This window comes from Nannobrachium achirus (genome assembly GCF_963921795.1).
Source record: "Nannobrachium achirus genome assembly, chromosome: 9".
NCBI lineage: Eukaryota > Metazoa > Chordata > Actinopteri > Myctophiformes > Myctophidae > Nannobrachium > Nannobrachium achirus.
The window spans coordinates 36,827,699-36,839,805 of NC_137818.1; the positions used below are offsets into that span (position 1 = coordinate 36,827,699).

General features: G+C 44.7%; 1 protein-coding gene across 1 annotated transcript in view; it reads left to right on the forward strand.

Moving 5' to 3' along the window:
- Nucleotides 1–4,278: 4,278 nt before the first annotated feature.
- The window catches only part of plxna2 (plexin A2), a 281,673-nt gene continuing 273,844 nt past the window's right edge, over nucleotides 4,279–12,107 (forward strand). The window contains exon 1 of the mRNA XM_080732455.1: nucleotides 4,279–4,392. The gene's annotated coding sequence lies outside the window, so the exon portion shown is untranslated. The remainder of the gene's footprint in view (nucleotides 4,393–12,107) is intronic.

Genomic DNA, 12,107 nt, shown 5'->3' on the forward strand with positions numbered 1-12,107 from the left:
GTCATGTGCACAAGAATGATTTTCATGTAATTGTCTGAGGATTCTCTCTCTCTCTCTCTCTCTCTCTCTCCATCTCTCTCTCTCTCTCTCTCTCTCTCTCTCTCTCTCTCTCTCTCTCTCTCTCTCTCTCCTCTCCTCTCTCTCTCTCCAGCCAGCCAGGCAGAATGCTGACATGGGTCAGAGGAGAGGGGGAATGGAATTCCAGGGGAGTAGACGGGTTGCCACGTTCCCTCGTGATATCTTCACATATGGCTGGAGGGAGAGAAAAAATTAAAGGCATCACAGGAAGCCTCTTTGAAATCTTCCAACTTAGTATGAAATCGTTGTGCGTGAGCACTTTGATCAGCAAACGGTTGAGCGCAAGCCTTGCAGCCAGCCATCTCTCTGCATTACCGCTGGGAGTCTCATTCCTGGCACACACATCCCCCCCCACCACCCCAACCCCCCTCTGCAACCAACCCGACCAGTGTTTGATTTGTTCACTGAACTGATCACCCGACAAATCAGCTTCGTGCCCTGCCAACAATTCCTTGTCTCTATCTCCCTTCACACTGACACCCCCCCCCCCCATTCACACTCTCCCAACCTCCAACCACCGCCCCCCCCCCCCACATGCAGGTAAACAGTTGGGCCTGTGCTTCACAGTCTCGTAATCCCAACAATTAGACTCCTCACCTCGGGGAAGAGTGAGAAGATACAGAGAGTATGAGGCAAAGAGAGACAGAGAAAGGCAGATACAACCTTCAGAGTAGCGAGCATGGGAAGAAGAAACTACTGTAGGTGTGATGGAGTCACATCAACCTTCTCTACACCAACTCTCTCTCTCTCTCTCTCTCTCTCTCTCTCTCTCTCTCTCCTCTCTTCTCTTCTCTCTCTCTCTCTCTCTCTCTTTCTCTCTCTCTCTCTCTCTCACTCGCTTTCTCTCTCTGTCTCGCTGTCTCTGTCTTTGTCTCTCTCTCTCCCCATCTCTCTCTGTCTGTCTCTCTCTCTCTAACAGGTTCAAAATAAGAGCTATGCGTCTGAGGTGATCGACGGCTCTCCCCTGTGACAGCGCCCTGATGACTGATGACTGCTTGTTTTTTTGTTTTCAGATCCAGAGTGGGGATGTGACAGGGCAGAGAGAGGCTGAGTTATGGCAGCGTGTTGGCCCATCTTTGCAAAGCCTTCTGGTGGTGGCAGAGACCCAGGGGTTTAATGAAAGCCCGTGACAAGGCTTGCGACTGTGAGTTATGGGCCCATCGATTAGCATCCGCTGCATCTTCCCATCGCATTAAGACACTTGAGGGGGTAAAGAGACACAGAGGCACATCACAAGAACATGAACACATCCTTGGAGTGGACTGGTGAGACTACCATGGCCAAGGGCACCTGCACTGGTGTTGGGCATTAAAATTAGTACTGTATATTTCTCTTATGTCCATTTAACATTTAAATCTTTTCATATTCAGGTAAAAGAAAAATGTGTGGTTAATGTGAAGGCTGCTACACTGTAAATCCAGAGTGTTAATTTAACTCTGAGAGTGTACAAATGAGGGTCCATTTGGTTACCCTCTCTCTGAGTTACAAATGGATAAATGAACACTGAGGCTTTTACTGTGGACGCTTCCTAATCCATCATCTTAAACTCATCATCTTACACATTCAGCCTGCAAATTCATCCAGGTGCTGTCAGCAATCCACTCCCTCCAGGCATACGTTCATGTTCAAGGTGACAACCAGCTGCTCCACACGTTGCACCAATTATTGAGTTAACCTCCGGAGAGACAACCTTGAAGTTTTAAACACTGACTTTACACCTATTTTTTCTTTCTTTAAAAATCTCGGGCAGAACTAAAAGTTCTCATTTGACGACATAGAAAAATGAGTTGGACCTAATGTGCAATTTACCATAGTTTACATTTTTACTCACAGAGCATGCAACCAGCCTCACGTTGCCCAATTGTGTCCTAAAGTAAAGCAGGATTGATGGAGTTGTATATAAGGACCATGTTTCAGCGTACTTAAAGGGTTATTCATCATGTCACCCGCAGACAGGACCGGCAAAGCCATGCGTAGACAGTTCTCTACACCCCTGTCTCTTGATATGAATTGAGTTATGTTCCAATCAAACAAATCACTGCTTGTTCCAAACAGGGCGGTGAGTAATGGATTGAAAAAAAGTCTGTATTTGATTACCCCTGCCTGCCGCTGGGGTTGACTAAGATCCATTTGAGAGGTAGTGCAGTGGAACTCCAATATGGACACCCTCCAGCTATTGACCCCGTCTTTAAGTGGGCGCTGTGCTTTTAGTGTACTTACACACTAGTTGGTCTGCATCGTCTTCCTCTTGGCAGTTTTGCAATACTTTTGATTGCAGACAGTGGCTCCCACTCTTCACCATGCACTCTGCATTAATGATGCATCGCAGAATGTGGGTTAGCCTAGTTTTTACCACAACACACTAAGAGCACAAATGTAGAGAACACAGCCGGGGTCAGGGTGAGTGGGCTGTTGAAAATAGTTTCCCTTTTTTTTCCATTAGGAAAATAGCAGACTTTGATGAACAGAAAATGTCATGTTGTCGTGTGATTAAATGGAAAAAGTAATAACTTGGCAAGACAAACTATAGCAGAATGATGAAAGTAGGCCACTGTTTTGTTTTTGTTTTTTTACATAATATAAATCAAAGTGGAAAATGTATTATGGTGCTACTGATAATTACTGAACTACAATACATTGAAGCAAAACACTTGTTTGGCACCTACCCAAGTACCCATTGGCTATCAATGAAGCCAAAATGAAACCTATGGGCTCTGCAGCTGATATGGGAAAGACACACTACATTTTACACTTTACATACTGTAGCATTTGGTGGATGTTTTCATCCAATCCGAAATAAAATAATGTGCTTTAATGTGATGTGAGGCTAGTGCAGCTATACATTTGCCGGATTCAAATCCACATAACCCTAGCCATTTCAGAGGCATTTAGCTCCGTAATAGCACCACTGAAATTGCATTATTGTTTTTTTAGAAACAAAATGATTTTTTTAATGATTATCTCAAATAGCATAAAATGTTCAGGCATTAACTTTCACTGGTGGGTGCTGTAATGGTTAACTTAGTAGACTGATCTTTTCCCAAGACAGTGAGCTGCAATGTTCACAGAAGCCTGCAAGTAGAAGGGATGCTGCTGGTTAGAAAAGTTGCAGCTCCAGACTTATGTCTATAGATGGCAGTCTTCTAACAGAGTTGATAGAAGATTGCCATTCATTTGTCAGTTTGAACAGCGGACGGAGGCAAAACCACACTAAAGGGAAGAAATATCACTACACCACTGATAGTTATTGTTATACAATTTCACTTATGTAATAGATCATCCTATGAAATATTATTTTGCATTTAAACGGTGTCAAGGTCGGAAACATAATGTTGCCTATGAGACTTGCAACTATAATAGCCTAAAGGCGAAGACACAAAATCCGTGCTTTATTCATATCATCATAACAAAAACCATGGTGGATTATTAAGGTGTCCTAGCCTATGCATTGCTGAATGCATGGGTTTTGGACGGTGCAATGCAGAACGTTGTAAAACAGTCTATAATAGGTTAAAACCTCCGTCTGTCTCCTGTAGTAGCCAGCGCATGTTTCACTGAATTGATTTTGTGCGCGCTTGTCAATGAATTCATTTATTGCATTTGAAAGTCTTCCATTGGGCTGAAACGGTTAACAGCATTATGAAGCGGCGGAGTGGTGGAGGGGGCTGGGTTTAAACGCCGTAGCGTGTAAGTGGTAGCCTTACACACTACTGTACACTGATGGAGCCCGCTTTAGCACCGCTGATCTATGCCAGTCTGAGTCTAGCACAGCACAGCCCTGTGAGAACCAGCCCTGTGAGAACCAACGCTGCGACGGACGATGACAAGCCGGGTGACTCCAGCATGTTGTAGAGTAGCAGCCTAGAGGACGTATTGCATAGTGAACTGAAGGAATGTGCGCTATCGTTGCCGGGGTCTTGTAGTGGTGGTCAGTTCAGACGGTACTGTAGTGTAGGCTACAGGCTCAACCAAGTTACGCGCAGTATGTCCAGCACAGAATAGCTCATTTATCATTGTGGTAATGAAGTGAATGAAGCAACCCGGCGCGGCTCTGAATGTCTCGTTTGTATCAGCGAGACGGCCGCACTCGCGTAGACTTATCAGTATCTTCTAGGAATTAATTGGAAGGGCTTCTAAATTAAATCGTTGACGCATTTTTTTTCTTCCGTGGCCGACTTTCTGAAGGTAGGAGTGTAGGACCTGTTCTGCTCGGAAGGGTTTTCACTGTGGATGTGAGACCAGTGCATCAGCTCAAACACACAAGACAACCGCTGCTGGGAATAGAGTAACCAAGACGTCTAATTGAATTGAGAGGTGAGTGACAACGAACGACCACGCTCATATAAATGTATTTTTGTGTTTTACTGTTTGCGTTTATTTGACTGAACTGTACCTGAATTATTCCCCAGCCTCATAAATAAGTACTCGTTCGTGGTTCCGTTTAGGGTTCATTTACGAGAGTCGTTCACTGCGAGTGCGAACTGATGGAGGGACATTTTTCATTATAGGCTGCAGGCTCTGATAAGGCTTGTAACAAGCCTCTTGTTTTACTATTTCATTATAGCCTCTCCACAATTCACATGTTAACAGGGTGTCTTAAAATTGTGTGGGGAAAAATGTGTCAGAATTACCTACAGTGTGGGACTGTGGGTTACAGTGGACAGTTTACACAGTAACATAAAGGAATGGAATGGAATGGTGTTGGTGTACCATGGTCTACTTTTAATTACACACCTCTCCACTGTTGCTCTCAATGCAGTTATAATATTTTCTTATCATTCATTAAAAATCTGTGATTTCCAAATAGCCTACCAACCTCACTCTTGTTTTATAGGTTAATTCTAGAAAGATTAGCCTACTAAGACTATTATTTATTTTTCATGTGTCATTGTTCTTGACTGTGTGCAGTAGGTTTTGTTAAGGGTGTTCTGTTGCAGTCAATTTGAATGCTATTTGCCGGTAGGTTAATTTTGGAGTAACCTACCATTTCCTAGAGTTTGATGTGACTTGACCTTGACCATGAGGTTGATATATAATTACAAGTGTAGCCTATGAGTATCTGTTCAGCAGAATAGCCTGTAGGATGTAGGCATATTAAGTTATACTATAATTGTACCAGTCAAACCTTCCTTGGTTGTATAATGTTGTGTCATTAAACAAGTGAAACTGCAACAAGTGAACCCTGAATTACTCTCTACACACTGATCATTTTACTAGGCTATTGGGTGACTTTCTTTCTAACTTTTATGTTAACTAAAGTGGTGCACTCTACCAGCTGCAAGGAAACAAAATCGAGTAGGCACTATTTGACATTTGCATTTTTATTTATTTATTTTCTCAAAGGGAACTGACAACGGCTAACTGATGCATTGTTGCCAACTGGCAGCAATTTAGAATTGTAGTTCCTCTCTATAGCGCTCATCTGTCCAACTCCGGGCTAGCAGATGTATCCACAAATCTTCATTCTCCGCCACACTGCCAGCGCCCCGGCAAGCGCCCATGACAGTGCCTCTAAAGAAAATAAATGTTGCCTTAAGTAGAAAATTGCCTTACATTTGCATGAAAATAACTTGCATCTGCCACGGGCTGACGGAGAGCATATTAATCCATCTGACCATGCAATCAAACAGCATTTCTTCTTGGTAAAATCACTCTTTGTGTATACCAAGCGTGACCTGCTCACATCATTATTTTAATATCCATCTCAAAGTGAAACAATTATTTGACCCCGAAAGCAGTCATCAGGGTGGAAATTGCTGCATTGGAAGAACAAACCAGCACTCAGCCTGGGTTTGATTATCACATGCTGATTATATTCACCTAATTATGTCCAATCTAATGAAAAAAGCATTCACTGACAGTCTGGAGCTACTGCAGTGCAATCAGTCAGTCTGACCAGTTGGCCTTTCATAGACTAGACTGTTAGACAATTATATCAGCTTTGGTTTTATAATGACTTTGACTTAGGTGAGGAAACATCATCATGAATTATGAACATTATGAATCCACATTAGTTTTGATTTATTACCTGAACCAAACCACCACTACAGTATATCACTTGAACGCTTATTTCTGCAGACGTTCCTTTGGAAAAGGCAGTATGATTGCTATTCAATTTCAATCATTCCCCAGGTTGATGTTGATGATTGCAAGCTATTCAGAAATAAATCGGTCATAGTCGGCTAACTTCAAGTTGTTTTTGTGTGTTGAGGCCGGGGTATCAAGAGAGATGATCAGAATTCTTCTCAACGTGCTGCTTTCAAGCGATGCCTTTGAAGAGACGCTAGCGATGCCTTTTGAGAACCACAACATCACACACTCGCTTAATCAATAAGGTTAACTCCACAGAGCTGGAGAGAAATTGCTTCCACTGGACAAAGTTACATCAAGCCTGTGGTCTGATGGTTGATGTTGCTTTTCCATTGCCTCTCTCACTCAAAGCCGTCCCCTCCTGCATCCCCCCAGTCCCCATTCTCCCTGCAGGGGGTCTGCAGTATTTTGATTGCATTTAAGTGAGATCGGAGCTAGAAGGCTTTCTATGCCTGTGCTGATAATGTGCTTAATAGTGTGTTTCCTCCCTCTTGTTCAGATGCGTTCACTTTTCAGCAGTATTTTATTTACACTTCAGATCCTGCAGTATCAGCATCTGTAGTATCCAGATTGTGTCGTCTGAGCTGGGGTTGGCTTTATGAGAATCTCTATGTGGAGATTCTCCCCCCACCCCCTCCATTGATGAGGGGTTCACGTGACTCAAGAGCGTCCTCTGTTGATGATGAGTCCTTCGAGCAAAGTTGAGTTAATTACCAGGGAATAGTCTGCACATGCAGAGTGAGCCCCCTTCTCCTTCCATGCAACGCTACAAAGACAGTACTACCACTTGTCTTGAATCATATTAATTTTATTTTTTGAGTGAGTTGCTACTGTGTCTTTTTCCTTGTATTTGCTGTGTCACCACCAGCATTCGTACTGCTCTCTCTCTCTCTTCTCTCTGGCCCAGCTCTCCCCCTGAGGCAGCCAGACTTGCCCCTGTTAACTTGAGAGATTTTGACAAGTCGCTATGCATGCAGGCGGAATCCTTGACCTATTTCTTAATGAGTGAACAGTGGAAATGCGCTCAGCGCTTGTGTATTCTATGGGAGGCTAACTGCCCTCCCATAAAGCAAACCCCACACCCCACACCCTGTCTCATCCCAACTGCCTCTCTCCCTCTCTGTTCCGCACACAGGCGCACGCATGCTCACACACAAATACACATATACACAGACAGACCGTAGAGGTCCGAGATAAATGAACACTAAGAATTTTACTAGTGTACATAAACAACCAGATAATGGCTTGGGGAGTGCTTCTGTGAGTTCGTTGACTCGTCCCACTCTGACACAGGCCTCCCCCTCCATATCTGCCTGAGTTGTACAAGCAGCGAGCTGTTTGTTTGTTTTAATGCAATTGGCCTCCCGTCTCTCCTCACCGTGGGCAGTTTATCTGAGCGTCTTGACTGTCCAGCTGTCACAACAGAGATCTCAATCTCCCTGACACCCCCCCCCCCCCCCCCCCCCCCCCCCACACACACACACACACGCACGCACATACATAATATACACACACACTGCACTAGCCCACATCCATGTTATGTGCATGTATATGCACGGATTGGATTGCATGTCTGCCTGTAGATGCGATGCGTGTGCAGATGTGCGCTTCCCCCGCTTGAGATTGACATAGTGGATATCTGGATTGGCTGTGACATTGATCAAGTGGAGTGCAGCCGCGGAGAACATTTTCTCTGAAAGCGGTCTCACTCCGGTGGGAAGCGGAGCTATACTACTATCTCTCCTCATCCCACTTGTGACATCACAGCCGAACGTAAAGTACCCCTCCAACACCCGCACGCCCAGCACAGACAGCTCCTATACTTCTTCTGTCTCTCCCCAAGATAATGATTGTAAACAACAGGGGTTTTTATTACCTGTCTCTGACGCTTCCCTAAAGCACCATATTCAGCAGTGGAGATGGGTTCTGTTGGCCTGTGATTATCTCAGCAAAGGTTGGTTTACACTTAGAAAGGCAACTCTCAGATATGTTGCTGCAGTATCTTATCAGTGAAAGGGACACTTTTCTAGGGACGATGCCACCGGTATCGAGGAAATACCAGATTTAAACAGAGAAAGGCCCCAGTATTATCAATGAATCAAAATAAGCTGAAGATAACATCAAATAAAGTGATGCAGCTTACATTCTGTTCCCTCATCAGACACAAAATGTCAGATCTCTAACGGAGATATTGAATTTCAATTACAATTCTGTCTGAGTAGGAAATTGTAGAAGGATTATTATACTATGGTTATGGTTGTTTATATCTAACCTTTATATTTTATCATCACTTATAGTACTTTTATAATACGGTACATTAAGCTTGTAGCAGCCAAGATGACCTGAAAGCTATTGTTTTGGTTCAGCCTATCTTGTTATGGTTCAGCATGTCCTTGAAGCAGCTTGTATAACTATTGTCTGATCCCTGATATGTCATTAAAGCATAACCATCACCACCTAGAATATTGTCTCCAACTCCTATTGCCTAATTGCCTCATCAATTACTGATTGATCCAGAATTCCACAACACAACCCTCAAATGAATACTGCATTGGATCGGGACAGGCAGTTGAATCGTCCTAATGCGTAGTTTATACTCTGTTGCACGACAGCGTTGCTTGCAGTCAAGAACACATATTCAAGCTAAGCCCATCAGCTCTGTCACTCTCTTGATATAAAGATAAACATGATATCATACATTTTACGATGTAACGTTGCTGTTTCTTAATGCGGGCAACAGAAGATGTTTTGAAATGGACCATAGGGCTCATTTTAATGGCCTTGTCATGCACGCTGCTGGCTTCTCATCATGTTGAGTGGTCATGTGTGTGGCCTACAGTGACATAACTGAATCTTTGAAACTGTTTAAATTGATGTCTGCAGGCCCCTACATTGCTGTAGTAGCTGCTTGTTTGTTATGAGCAACACAACACAGAGTGCAAAAATCAATGCCACTCTTTTACATTACATCGTTCAGGCCCAGGATACACATCAGGAAGGCTCTAAATGTGCAACCTTGCGCATGTAACTAAGAACAAAACACGTCTCTGTGCTGCTCTAGTATTGGGGCTGACTGAAGTGCTGTAGGTGGCTCGCTACTGTGTTGAGATAGTTTGTTTTCCCATGTCTGTCTGAATGTTGGCTTATTTGGGAAGCAGAGGGCGTTTTGTCTGTGTGTGTGTGTGTGTGTGTGTGTGTGTGTGTGTGTGTGTGTGTGTGTGTGTGTGTGTGTGTGTGTGTGTGTGTGTGTGTGTGTGTGTGTGTGTGTGTGTGTGTGTGTGTGTGTGTGTGTGTGTGTGTGTGTGTGTGTGTCTCCATACATAAGAGTGTGTTCAACTCCCACGCAGGCTCCAGCCAGTCTCTCATAAGAGCTAGGGGTGGGGTAGGGTAGGGTGGACAGGAGGGAGGACCGTTCCTCCCTCTGCCAGGGAGAGGCAAGACCAGTCCAGACCCTCACCCAGGCTGCCCACTCTATTGATGTGGCAGAGAGCTAGCAATGAACCTCAATGAGCCCTCTGCTCCTGCAAAGGCTTGCCAGCTTGCTGAAACAATGTCTTTTGTCTGACTGCTGAATCCAACAGATGGAGAAATGGACAGTAAATGAAGGTGGAGAGAACGCCGGGGAGGAGGTTAAAGGAATTTAGTGGAGCATGTTAGCGGCTTGGCGTTTATGCTAGTCCTTTGGGAAGCCGAACACCCTCACTCACAATGCTGCCCTGGCACGACTTAGAATGCTGTCCTGTTGATAAATGCAGGGGAGTCGCACCAAATTCTGGGCCCTGGGTACAAGGATTCACTGCATTATTTTGTGCTTTAAGTTAACTATTGAAAAATAGCAGATATACAAAAGCTCACAGCACGGCACCGAGTGCCACACTGCGAGCTTGTAGATCTGCTATTTTTGAAAAATCGTGAAAAGTCTTTGAAGATTCTTTGAAAATCCCATGTTTCTCGGGGCGCCTGGTGGCCTAGTGGACCAGGCGCATACCATATAGGCATTGCCATTTCGGCATCAATGCCTGTCGGCGTCGCCGGTTTGATTCCCGATCCGGGCGACCTTTGCCGCATGTCACTCCCTGTCTCTCCCCCATTTCCTGTCAGTCTACTGTCCTATCCAATAAAGGCAAAAAGCCCAAAAACAAATCTTAAAAAAAAAAGAAAAAGAAAATCCCATGTTTCTGGTGCTCAAACTTTTTCTTGTGAAGGACCCCCAAAATGATACGTATTTGGCCACGGACCCCCATCTCAAAATATTTCGTTCTAGGGACCCCCCAGAAGCAAAATTTGAGTTACAAATGTTTCTCTTAACACAACTAGTGCCTCTTAATCTGAATGTTGCTTGGTGCCTCGGTGCCACGCAGTTTCCTCCATAGGCCGCCGCTATTATTTTGAAGGGCTGGAAGGGGGTTGTTTTTGTTTTTTTGGATTATCACTTGACGGCAACGATTACGTAATCTAGTCACATGACAGTGTGGGAAGAGAAGAGGAAGATGGCTGCGCCCTGCCTTGTGCCTTGTTTACATTTAGATCTGCTGCAAAATGTCTCAAAATGGCTATTTTGTTTAAATGAAGTTTCTTTATGGGCCTCTCCATTGACTTAACATTGAGGAGCTTCACTTCGCGTGCACGCCCAACGTGCGTTGTAAACAAATCGCCGACATTACCGATGCGGGCGGGACCGGAGCGACGTACAGTAAGTAATCATATCTTTACTGTATATACAGTAAGATTCACAGTCCTCACCGTCAACGGCGCCATGGTATTAACCCTTTCAATGACGGTGAGGACTGTCAACGGCAGCAGAACAGTTAAAAAATAAATATATTCAAAGATTTACACACATTTTCACGACTTTTCAAAAATAGCGGTTCTATAAGCTCGCAGTGTGGCACTCGGTGTTGTGCTGTGAGCTTGTATATCTGCTATTTCTCAATAGTTAAAGTATAAAATAATTAAGGCCCCTCCACCTTGGGCGCTAGTAAGATGTTCAGGACGAGCGGCTCCCGGGGCCCAGTCAGCGTACGAGAGGAGAAGGCAGTCTACTCACAAGCGCTCTCTCTCTAAGGGCCTTGGAAGCTTTCATTAAGATATTAATGGAACTGTCTTCATGACACATTTCCAAGGGACAGGGATCTGTAGCCACTGCCATTCTTTAGTGACTCAATCTGTCCGCCACAATCATCGGTCTCTCCCTCACACAGCGGGCTGTTTAGACATTCAGCCCCGCATCTACGGTATACAGCCCGCTGCCCAGGCACCCTCACTCTTTATCTGATCCCTGCTCTCACAAGCCATGCTGTATTTTGTATATATTTCTTTCCACCACATGTTGCAGAATTGCGCGGTGCCACTGATAAGGGCAGCAACTGTGTGAAGCAGGGCCCCGCAGGATGGCAAGTCTGGCTGTTTGTTTGTTTGTCTGTTAGAGATCTTCACACACGCTTGGAAGTCAGCCTGTCGCAGTCCAGCAAGTCACGATGCGGGTTGTTATGATTCTGTGTGAACATTGTTGTTCGGCATCTTTTTTCACCACTTAGACTGTGTTTTTTCCCCCCAGACTGCACTGCAGGCGACACAACGTGGCCTGTGCAGCTAATCACAACAACAACAACAAAGGCAACAAAAAAGAAAGACCCGCAGCTTTACATACAAATGCCTTGACTTATTTTGTTTCGACGAAAGGCACTGAATGCATTGTCTCTCCTCCGTAACCCTTCTCCCTTTTCACACCCTGTTTGAATGTAAGTCACTTTTACCATCAATAATCAATTAGTTTGCGTCATGGGAGGATGTGTGTTTTTTGTTCGGTGGGAAATTGACAATAAGTGAGCAACAAAAGAGTGCGGGTGAGGCGTGGAGTGGGACAGGGGGGCGCGGTGGGTGTTGTTGATGAGGGTGGTGGTGGGCGGTGCTGCAAATATGCCAAGGGGGCAGCTGTC